Raw genomic sequence first — 11,760 nt, 5'->3', positions numbered from 1 at the left:
TGATCCAATGAGATATTTGTAAAGTGCTTAGCACAATACCTAGCACATAGTAAGCAATTAATAAATGTTTATTTAAAGGCAACTTGAGCAGTGTTGTCATTATAGAGGGAAGAGATATCTTTATGAAGTTCTGGAAGGTGTAGATATCCAAATATCATGTTCATGAGAGGGTGTGATTATAATCTCACTCTTTTATTACCAGGGACAGACACAGGGAAGAGGGAATAATGAGATCTCCAGTATTGGAAGTTGTCAAATATAGATGGGGTCTCCAGCTTCAAGGGACACTGAAGCATAGATTCTTCCAATGAGGAAAATTGAATTTGCTATGATACTAACAGAGTGCAGGAAGACAAATGATGCTGCAATAACTTAGAATGTGTAGCCAGAGTTAATATATTGTTGCTATTGAAAATGAAAATTATAACATGTTAGAAAGGAATTCTGTAAAGACTATACAATTAAACTGATTGCAGCAGTCTGGATAGAAAGCAAAAGCCAAATAATAATAAAAGATACTTCTGTGACAGTGGCCCTACTTAAAGTATCCTATGTGACAAGTAGACTTGACATTTAGTTTGCTGTACAAATTCCTCAAAAAGTAATGGATTACAATAAACCACCGATTTTAACAGGCCTTCAATAAAGTCATGGCCTCAGGAAATTTAAAGGGAAGAAGCTTTATCCTAAACATTTCTATGACTAATTCCATGTCATAATTCTTTTTTGTACATGTCTCTATAGTTAAATTCATTAAAACACAGAAATAATCTACTCGATGATTTTGTTACAACTCCACTTGCAATTCATGTCACCTAACAGAATCATTACTCATCCAATGCAAATAATATTTTATTTCATTACTTTTTCTTTCAATGTGCATTCCAAAGTCACATATTATGCATTATAAAATCTGAATAAAGATATTCAAATATTTCCTATAACTAATTTTCTCCCAAATTGACTCTTTTTAAACTAAATTTTTTCCATGTCTTATTTCTCAACTCCACAAAAGCAACACATATACTTTCTGAAGAGGTACAGGCTCTGGGAACTCCCCTTGGACTCTGATTAAATCATCTCATTTGATGAGACATTTGCATGAGGCAATAAGCCTTACATTGTGACTGAGCCCTAGCCCTTGTTACTAGGTTTCCCACCCTCTGTTACTTCCTACCCTTGAGCCTATCAAAGTGTCCATCCACCCTTGAACTGGTGACTTCCCACCCTTAATCACTCATTGACCTCATTAACTCCTCCTGAAGACCCTCCCCAGACTTCTACCCTAGACCACCCTTAGATTCCTCCCACAACCTTCTGTATATAAGACCCCATCTTGTCTTCATGTTTGTGAGAGCACCATAGAATGACCTAGCACAGACTTACTCTGTGTCCAATGCAAGCAAACTTTTAATAAACTTTACTTTTCTTTGGCTGAGAGAAGACTTGAGTCAAATTTATTCTGCAGGACCTGATGTGTTGGTATTTTGGGGTCTCCAGAGCAACCCTAACCCTCTTTATGGGTAACTTCTTCACTTTCTTCATAGCTTGAAATTATAATATGATACTGAACTTCGAAAGAGAATTTTGCCTTTTACTTATTTTAGTAAGTGTACTACATAATTATTCTTATAACAAATGTTGCTGCTTTTCTGTATTAAAATCAAAAGAAGTTCATCTTGTAATTTCATATTTTCTTATGATTTTATAAGATATAGTCATATGAAACTGTACTATTCAAAGCTATATATGTGTAGCTTGTGTTTGATTAAGTATATTTAAATACTATCAGCTTCTCTTTATTATTGATGAGATTTCTTCATGTATTCATGAGTTCAATAGGATTTTTCTGACCAGACAAATTCTTCAAAGTAGTTCTCTGAACCAACATGGAGATGCATATCTGTAATGCCTGTTGCAGGGAGACTGAAACTTGTGGATGGTTTCAACTTGCATACTCTGAGTTGCAGTAAGACAAAACCTGATTAGGTGACCACATTAAGTTTATCACCCACATAGGGAGTCTTGTGAGTGAGAAATTAGAGAGTGGAGAGGAATGTGAGGCAACAATGCCCAAACAAATATGGAGGAATGAGTCTGCCCTTGTCTGAAATGAAACAGCTCAAAACTTTAATGCTTACCTGTGAGAGGCCCTGCAATTTGAGGCTGAATGAGTTGGAAAGAGTAGAACAAATTCATGTCCACTCTCAAAGATAAAATTTAAGTGCTGATTAAAATCACTAAGGTTCATTAAGGTTCATTGTTACTTAGCAGAATGCTTGCTATTCTTCTCTGATTCATGCTTCAGGAGAAGCAAGAGAATGCTATTTTCCATATGTTATGGGAATGGGAATCTGAAGATCTTCCCTGCCCCTTGGCCCTTTGATAGACTTAAATGACTCGAGAACCTTTTGTGATTTGAAAATATACTCTTCCCCCTAATAGGCTGAATGTGATCACATAGAAGCTGTGTCAAGAGGCTTGTTTGTCAGGAATGCCCACAGCTTGACACTTTGTGATTGGGTGGTGGGTCAAGAGGGTTGTGACATTCTCTGACATAGGAAAAAGCTATATATATCCTGATGTGAGGTTTTGCTTTGGGGCTTACTCTGAGCAGATTTGTATGATTTGATCAGATGAGACTCTCTGGGCAGCCATTGACCTCCCCCCCCCCACCCGGCTTTGAAAACCCAGATTTTGATGCTTCCTTCTCTGGTAACTAACTAGGTATGGATGTAATGGTCAGACAGCTAGAAGCCTGTCTGCTGATCTGTTTCTCTGTCTGTATTTTTTGTTTGCTTATAACCTCTGTATTCTCTGAAGTTCAGGGTGTGGAACTTTTTCCCCTGAACTAGGTAAATGCCATTTTTGATTAAAGTAAGATTGTTAACCTATTTTGAGTTACTTTTCTTTAGAAAAGCAGATCTAGGAAACTGTGCTAGAAGCCATCCTGGGTATGCCTGGCATTGTTGCTGCTACACCATGAGATGTGCATATACTCTTTTTATGAGAAGCAAAGGAAATTAAATGATTTATTAAGTGAATGACACAAAGTATGGAATTCTCTTAAAGTAATAATGTACCATGTGTAATACAGGCAGCTAGCATTTAAAGGAATCTTCATGAAAAAAGGTTTAGAACTTGCAGCAAGATGGTTTTGTTTGTTTGCTTTTGTTTATCAACTAGAATTGGTGAAAGTTGTTTTGCTTCAGTTACTGAATATTCCTGTAATATATTCTTGTAGATTATCATACAATCAATAAACTTTTTGTTGTTGTTATTAATTCAGATTCAAGTAGATTTCAAACAATAAACTCATTTTTTAAAGAAAGTTTTCGAAGGGTAGTCAATGACTTAGTGAGCCCCTGTTATCAGTTTAAGATCTCTGACAGAATAATTTCATCACTCTCAAAAGGCAAATATAAAATTTCATAGCTTTGTGGGAGGAAGAAATAGGCATCCATGGAAATCTATTCTAGGGATAAAATATTAAATTTTTTTCTGTTAAGTGGTCTTTAAGTAGAGAAATTTGAAAACTTATATTTAATGTAAATAGGAGGAAGTAATCAATAATGAAATTGATGTTATCTTGGAAAACTTTGCTATTCAGAATATATTTATATAATGCATGTACTATTTCATTAACTAAGCTTATTAAGTTAATTATTTTTCTGTATTTATTTCTTTGGGGTAGCAACCTCCTAGTGAAGAAACTCCTTCTATAAAATCAGAGCTGTACATTTTCTGCAACTTACACTCCTTTGGGATTTTCTGGTACACCAAATGTTTAAGCAAATTGTTCAGGATCTCTCATAGCATCTATGCTTCAGAGGCCAAAAAAAAAAGTAGATTGGAGTTTAACTTTGTATCCACAGCATCCTCTATGATCTAAGATTATTAAATAAGAAATGTGTTTTACAGAAAAAAAAAACTAGACTCTACGACTTTAAAGAAATCATTCTTCAGGGTCAGAGATTCTTAAGAAAGGAGTTGAAACTATTAGGATATAGTCACTCAATAGATTTTATTTAGATAAATGCATATATTCTTTTAAATATTCGAGAATTTAAAAATAAATGTACAGCCCAAAACTGTGATTCTCAACATCTGGTTCAGCCTCATGGGAAGTGTCAGGGAAGCATAGATAGAAAACTCATTGGAAAGATTTAGTGGAAGAGATTATATTCTCTAGAGAAGTGGTTGCATATGGTCATTTATAGGTTGTCATGTAAATAACCTTATATTCCAATGTTAGGGAGTAGATTACAGATAGATTTGAGATGACTTTGATTTAGAATTCATTCTTTTTGTTTCCTTTAATCCATTCATTTAACAATTGGGTATAACTATACCCAATATATATAATATAATAACTATACCCAAAGAAGTATGATAGAAGCTGTTGAGGATATGAAAATGAGTGATATGTCTAATAATCAGGTAGCATATGGTAGGGCGCATAAGGTAGGGAGACAAATAAATGTATAAAGCAAATTATGATTATTGACAGGTTGGATAAAAAACAAATTCCATTGAGTGTTTCAAGGGAAAAGATAGCATGTCATTTAAGAAAATAAAGGAAGAGTTCATGAAAGAGGCAGTCATTTAAATTGAACTGCAGCAGTTAATTTGCAGTTTGACAAGTGGTGTAGGAGGTAAAGTGTATTTCAAACAATGGAGAGAAAAAAATAAACAAAGGCATAGCATCAGGAAAGTGTTGGGTTTGAGGAAGGCAATGAGTCTTGTTTTACTGGAGGAAAATATGAATAACATAGAGTAGCAAAAAATTACAGAAAAGATAGATTAAATCTAGTTTATGGAGGGCCCTTATATGACAGATTAAAAATTTTGAAATTGACTCATTGTCAGTAGGGGTTGATCAAGAATCTGATGTGATACAAAGGTTTTCCTTCTCTGCTCTGCTTTGACATTCCTCTGTTATAGAATGGAAACAAAATAAATTATAGTTAAGGAGACTAGTTACTGGTTATAGACAAAGGTATGGATACAAAGATCCTGAATTATTATAGTGACTTTATGAATGGAAGGAAAGAGATGGATCAAGAGACATGGTGACAGTAGGAGTGGCAGAATGTAGCAGATGATAAGAGATGTAAGGAGAATGTCAAAAGTAACTAAGGTTTTAAAACATAATAACTAAGAACCATCAACAGAAATAAGGAAGACAGGAGAGAAGGATTCATGAACAATTTTCCTTGGGGTATGGGATCTGACTTTGTAATCCTTAAGTTGATGTATTCTAATTGAGCAATGTTGAGAGTGAGGTGCTGCCTAGTTCTTCTGGGATTACAACTATGTCAAAACACTTTAATAAGACAGTATTCTGTACGTGAATGTTTACTTGACAATTGGAATTATTTGAAGCTGAAGAGAAGGTTAACATGCAGTCCTCTTTCCATTAGTAACCTGACTCTCAGTAGTATTCTATTCCAGACTGAATCTGAATTTGTTGCCCCCACCGCACTTTATCCCACTAAATTTTGACTGTTTTTAACTGGTCTCCAGGGTTCCTTTCCTAATCTTAGAAAGCTGTATCTGCTCAACTTTAATTTTCAAAGAAACAATTAATTTCACTTATATTTTCTTTTTTAATTTAAAAAAAATTTTAGTCCCAAATTCTCTCCTGCCTTCTTGTTCCTCCTGTATCCATTAAGAAGCCAAGCAATGATACCCATTATATATTTGAAATTCTGTGAAACCTATTTCCATTTTAGACATGAGGCAAAAAAAAACCCTCAAGAAAAATAAAGTTAAAATTATGCTTAAATCTGCATTTAGAGTTCATCAATTCTCTCTTTAGGTATGTAGAGTTTTTTCATCATGAGTCCTTTGGATGTGTCATGGATGGTTGTATTGATCAGAGTAGCTGAGTCTTTCATACTTAATCATAATTACATTATTTCTGTGACTGTGTACAATGCTCTCCTGGTTCTGATAACTTCCCTTTGCGTCAGTTCATAGAAGTATCCATATAAGTACCCAGGTATACATACAATGCCTGACTGGTTTCCAATTTGATTTTTGCCATCCTTTGTCTTCCATTCTTCCTCTTTGTGTCATTTTTCTCCTGAAATATTGATCATGTTTATTAATCAAATTTAATCAAACCCAAGCTTCAGATTCCAGTCATTCCTTGATGTTATAGTTTTGCATACTTGTTTCTGAAATTGTTCTAAATAACATTTTTTGCAAAGCTTGATACAAATATATCTCATTGCTTAAAAGAGATATATGAACACAAACACTGGATGGTTTCTACAGTACTGTTATTACTAAATTTATCTTTCTAGAATGTGCAAAATACAATTAATTTGTATTTTCATTTTAAATAATGTATATATTTTCAAAACTTAAATCCTTTAAGAAGGAAATAGTTTCCATGTCCAGACAAAATGGTAAACTGTTTGCTAATATTAACTTCTTTCAAAGAGTGTTCTTATGCCTTTAAACTGGTTTTAATAGCATCTAGAGGTAGTATATTTCATAATAAAAGGCTAGATGGTGGTAAATTAAAAAAATACTGAAATCTTTCCTTTTCATGTTATCTATAACATTATTCTTTTGTATTTGTCTTCTGAAAAATGTTTACAACAAAAGTTTGTAACCAGACCCAAAGGGGAAGGAAATACATATATGCATAACTTTGCCTTTAAAAATATGTATTATTTTTAATTACTTAAAATACTTAAAAATACTTAATTTTTTGATAAGCTATAAGTCCTACATATAGGACTATAATATAGAGTGACTTTAGGAATTGAGTTCCATATGCAAGTCTATATAAAATGTTGAGATATCGTGGAAAAAATTGAAAAACCCAAGCTAAGTACTAGCAATTAAGGAGATGACCTTTCATTAACATAATCACCAAAAAAGAATCAGAAAGGGAGTAATGTGATGGGAGTAAGACTGCTAGGTAAAGTAACTTCACTGAATCCTAGAGGGAGATCAGAGACAGGATAAGTAGACACGTATTTCCTGGAGAAAATGAAGCCGGAGAACAAAGCATTAGATTTAGAGACTGAAAGGAAGGGAGAGGTAAAAACCACAAAGAAAGGGTCTGAGATTCTAGGAGAAAGGCTGATTGGGCCACATAAGCACAGAATGATTTGAAATAGAAGCATATTTCATCCCCTGTACAACTAAGCCCAAAGAAACATTACTGTATCTTCTTTACCTAGTTGACCTCTTTAATTAATAGAATGTAACATTTTCCTAATGAGTGTGGATGGAAATGTGTTTAAAAAACATTTTATTGCTTTGATTATTTCTTTTGTCTTTAGATAGAGTAATAGCAATAGACAATTGTTAGTCTGGGTTGTAAGAAGTAAGGAGATGGGGCATGCATAAGGGGGAGATAGAATAGCACTACATTTAACATAGTGGTGTTTTATTAAAGTGCTGTCAGGCATGGGAATACAAACTTATAAAATCACAAATATAATTATAGATCTTTTCATGCTTTTTCTCAAATCAAAGAAAATGCATTTGTACTAGGCAATCTCTCTGGACAAATCAGTGTTTTAGAGTGATAATACATCTACATTAGGAATAGAAAAAAAAAGATGGCAAATGGATGGATACATACATACAAGAATACATACATACACATACAGGAAGTAAAATCTTTAATAATAGAATATTCCCCAATAATTTTAGTGCAATTTTAAGCTTTAATAGTTTAAGTTATAATTTCTTAGCTTAGCTGGTCTATGATTTTTGAAACAGTCTGTTTTATATAAGCAAAACTGCAGGAAAGAGAAGGAAGCAAAACTGTCAATGATTTCCTCAAGAACTCAAAGCATTTGAGCATGTAGAATCTGGAGTGAAATTATTTCTAATATCTCATTTACAGAAAATCAAACAAAGTCTGTCAGGTATCTCGTCTTTATAATGAATGGAAATTCCATACTCTAATTTTCTATACCTCACTCCTGTAATAATAATTCCATACTTAAAATTGGGAATTTTTAGTATGAATCATGTGTTAATAGTACACAAAACTTTCTTTAAAAATTTTGTAATAGTATAACTAAAGAGAAAATGATAAAATGTTAGAATATAAATTTTCTGATTGGTAGTATTTTATCCAAACTCATTGCAACTACCATTTGCAATGATTCAGGAGTTATTACTCTCTGGGTCTGCTATAGACATACTTTAATTTTCTATAAACATTTGAGCAATTTTGTGATTAGAGATTCCTGAATATTAAACTTATATTAAAATAAAAAATTATTTATTTATAGGTGATATGTTTCATAATCAATATTTATTGTATCATCATGCATGAACTTTAGATTTTCATTTTCAAGGTGTCTGTAATTCCAGCTCAAATATGGTTTTTTTGAATGATTCTGTTTTATCTGGATTTCAAACCAAACAAATAGTTACCTCAAATAGAATAAAGGAAGATAACTTTTATCATTGAAAATAGTTTAGCAGTACACAGCTTCTAATTCATATTCCAAAGCTTCACAAATACCAAAATCTTCACAAGAAAATTACCAACAATTCCACAAATTGGTTAATGGAGAAGAAAAAGCCCTTTGGTTATAAATGAGAATTTTGAAAAGAAGGATCACAACCAGATTACTACACCTGAGAAAGGCTTCTGTCATTACCACAGTTAACTTGTTTATAGCCTCGTGACTAGTTAGGTATGTGTGAGGTCTCAGTGTTGTGGAAGTTATGAACCTTAAATATATCATTTTATAATCCATTAAAGTGATACCACATTCAAATATTTAAACTTCTTAAAAAAATGGAGTTTAGGCATATACTATGTATTGGGCAAAGTGACTTTTTGTTTGACATGAATTCATGTTAAGGAGTTCCAATTCAATGAAAAAGAAGGCTACATTCAATGCAAAAAGAAATTATTAAGATGATGTCATTTCTTCTTTTGCCCACTTTATAATAAGCTAACAGCTCTTCAGACATTTCATCCTGTATGTTAAATGCCTTAAGCACATTTGAAGATGTTTGGAGATATATCTGAACGCCTAATGCCTAGCCATCCTCTACAGAAATAAAATTTCTCAGTTCATCCTAGTCCACTTTTGAACAGCTTCAATAGTTAAGAAATGTGTCCTCATATTGAACCAAAAGTTTCTTCCCTACATCATTTACCCACTGATTGTAGTTCTCTTCTAGGGGAGAAAGAAAAATATTACACATGTTAACAATTCTACATGGAACAGATTTCATATTAACAAATGTCACTCTATAAGCCACTTTTTCATTTCTTAACACTTGTTACCATGTCTCTCTGCTTGAAATAGCATTTTATGACTTTCCAAATCTTTTATGAATCTATATGTGTACTCATAACCCATCATGCTCCTTATTCTCCCCATAATACCCCATAATGATAAATTATTGAATGGTAATATATTTTGTTTTGTTTTGCTCTTCAGTTTATAGTATCTAGGTCTATACACAGTAAAAGCTTTGTTGAATTTAACTGTATTAATGCTTAGCATCAAATATGAGTAGATAGATAGATAGAACTTAATTCTAGAATTTCAAATGGAAGGATTTTTAAAGATAGTGTAATACAACTTCCTATGTTTTCCCCAAAAAAACAGAAGCCTTGAATGTTAATATAATTTTTCTTCATTTAGATAACCTCAGGTCTCTTGAATCTGAGGTCCAGAATTTTCTACTATAAAATATCACCTCCTATGTTGTGGTCCCCCAAAATATTTCCTTCCAACATTTTGAGTGTTGGTCATGAATACTCTTTAAACATTAGATAGGATGAGAAGTGATAAAAGTTTTTGTTAGTTGAAACCCAGAATGTAGTCAGAAAGTTTAGAAAACAACATACTGGAAAGAACACTGAATTTGAAGTCCTAGGACCTATATTCAAATGCCATGTGTGTGTCCTTGGACAAATCATTTAAACTTCCTGGGCAGTAGGTGTTTTTTAAATTTTTTATGTGTGTTTTGTTTTCTACATAATGAAGACTTTGGGTTCAATGGCTCTCGAAAGTCCAAGATCAAGGTCTACAAACTTATAAATTGGAAATTGTAGGACTAGGTTCCATTTAGAAATTGTATTTCTTTAGAAGACAACCAGAAATTGGTCTTTCAAATTATCTCCTAACATTAGTCCAAGTTTTTCTATTCATTTTTATATCTTTTAAATAGGATACTTTAAGTAAGCATGTGTGCTGGAATATGCTGCATTCATTCATGTAACTTTTAGAACTTTGAAATTAAGGTCAAGCATCGGATATAAAATAGTACAAACAAGGCATTGGTATCTTTAGCCAGAATATAAAGGTTTTAATCATAACTCTCTATGCATATATATGTTAAAACTATCTGCCAAGCATATAACAATAAAGTTCTAGTGGCAATTTGGGAGGTTCATATCTAGGTTCTGATTTTACTCAGTACCTATTAATATCACTTCTTAAGATTGCTATACTCCTTCCTTTCAATTTCTTAACTTTAAAAGATCTTTCTTCAAGTTCTTTTAGCAAAGACCCTCTTTGATGAAGGTAGAGATTGTAGCTCTGTTTCCCTATATGGCAAGTAGTGGGCTGATTATGGTTTAAGCTTTTTGTCCTATTTCTGTTAGTTCTTGTTGCATGTTCTCAGTATCTGATGCTTATAGTGCTGACATTTCAGGAGCACAGATGGTGCAGAGGAAGTCCTCAAACATCATGATAGGGTATTTTTTTCCCTAAATCTAATTTTCATAATCTTGGAGAGGTACCTCTTAGAAGAGAATAAAACTTTTTATTTCTGCCCTCTTTGTAAACCTTCAGTACTTCTACCTTCTAAGAGACATGGATTGGAACCAAGAGTTCTCTGGACTTGATAGAATATTTGCTATTTTAGAGAAATATTGCACACTTTTCAGTTCTTTATCCTTAGTGTAAACGTTTTGCAGTTGGGTAAAACACTGTCTTTTCCCCAATGGAATAGACTTACCTCCATAACTTGCTTTTACAGGTAGATTTATTTTTTTTCCATTTAGTTAACAAAATTGATTGTATCTGGAAGATATGGAAAAAAGGGGCTGAAATGTGCATTTTTTTCCAGAGGATGTAAATAATTGTCAAAGACATTTACAGACAATGTTTTCTGCTTTTTTCCCCTTTTAACTAAAGCATTTTGGCCATGTTCTCAATCTGAATTAGGAAAAATAAGTTATATATTTCAGTTATATATATAACTGAACAGAAATAACTCTGCCCATAAAGGTACAGAGTAAAGTAGTCAGTAAAGACATAGCATTTTTAGGTGTCAAAATGCAAAAATAACCATTTACCATGAATAAATTACTCTACTTGGTCATTCTTCCCTTTTTTCAAAATGAGACAAACTGTGTTCACTATCATAATTAAAAGAATCTCATTTAACTCCTTTAGCTAAGCAATCAAAAATTTTTTTATTAAGAGTTCACTTTGGGTCATGTACTCCCTAGCCACTGGAAATATGATGAAACAGTCCATAAATCTTACATTTTATTCAGGAGAACAGCATGCGGATATACCGTGTTTCCCTGATAATAAGACACTGTCTTATTATTTTTTTGGACAGAAAAACACCAGAGGGCTTATTTTCAGGGGAGGGCTTATTTTAATGAACATTGACAGCAATTTTAATAAACAGGTAAATGTGAACAAAAAAAATGTACCTTTATTCAATAAGCAAATCACTGGGGAAGAACAGGATGACGCGCTCACTGCTGCAGCTCTGATTGGATGCAGCTCGGAGCGC

This window comes from Petaurus breviceps, unplaced genomic scaffold (genome assembly GCF_028583685.1).
Source record: "Petaurus breviceps papuanus isolate PSGF00001 unplaced genomic scaffold, PetGlider_PUasm1.0 90602, whole genome shotgun sequence".
NCBI classification, from domain to species: Eukaryota; Metazoa; Chordata; class Mammalia; order Diprotodontia; family Petauridae; genus Petaurus; species Petaurus breviceps.
This window is presented reverse-complemented; position numbering follows the sequence as displayed.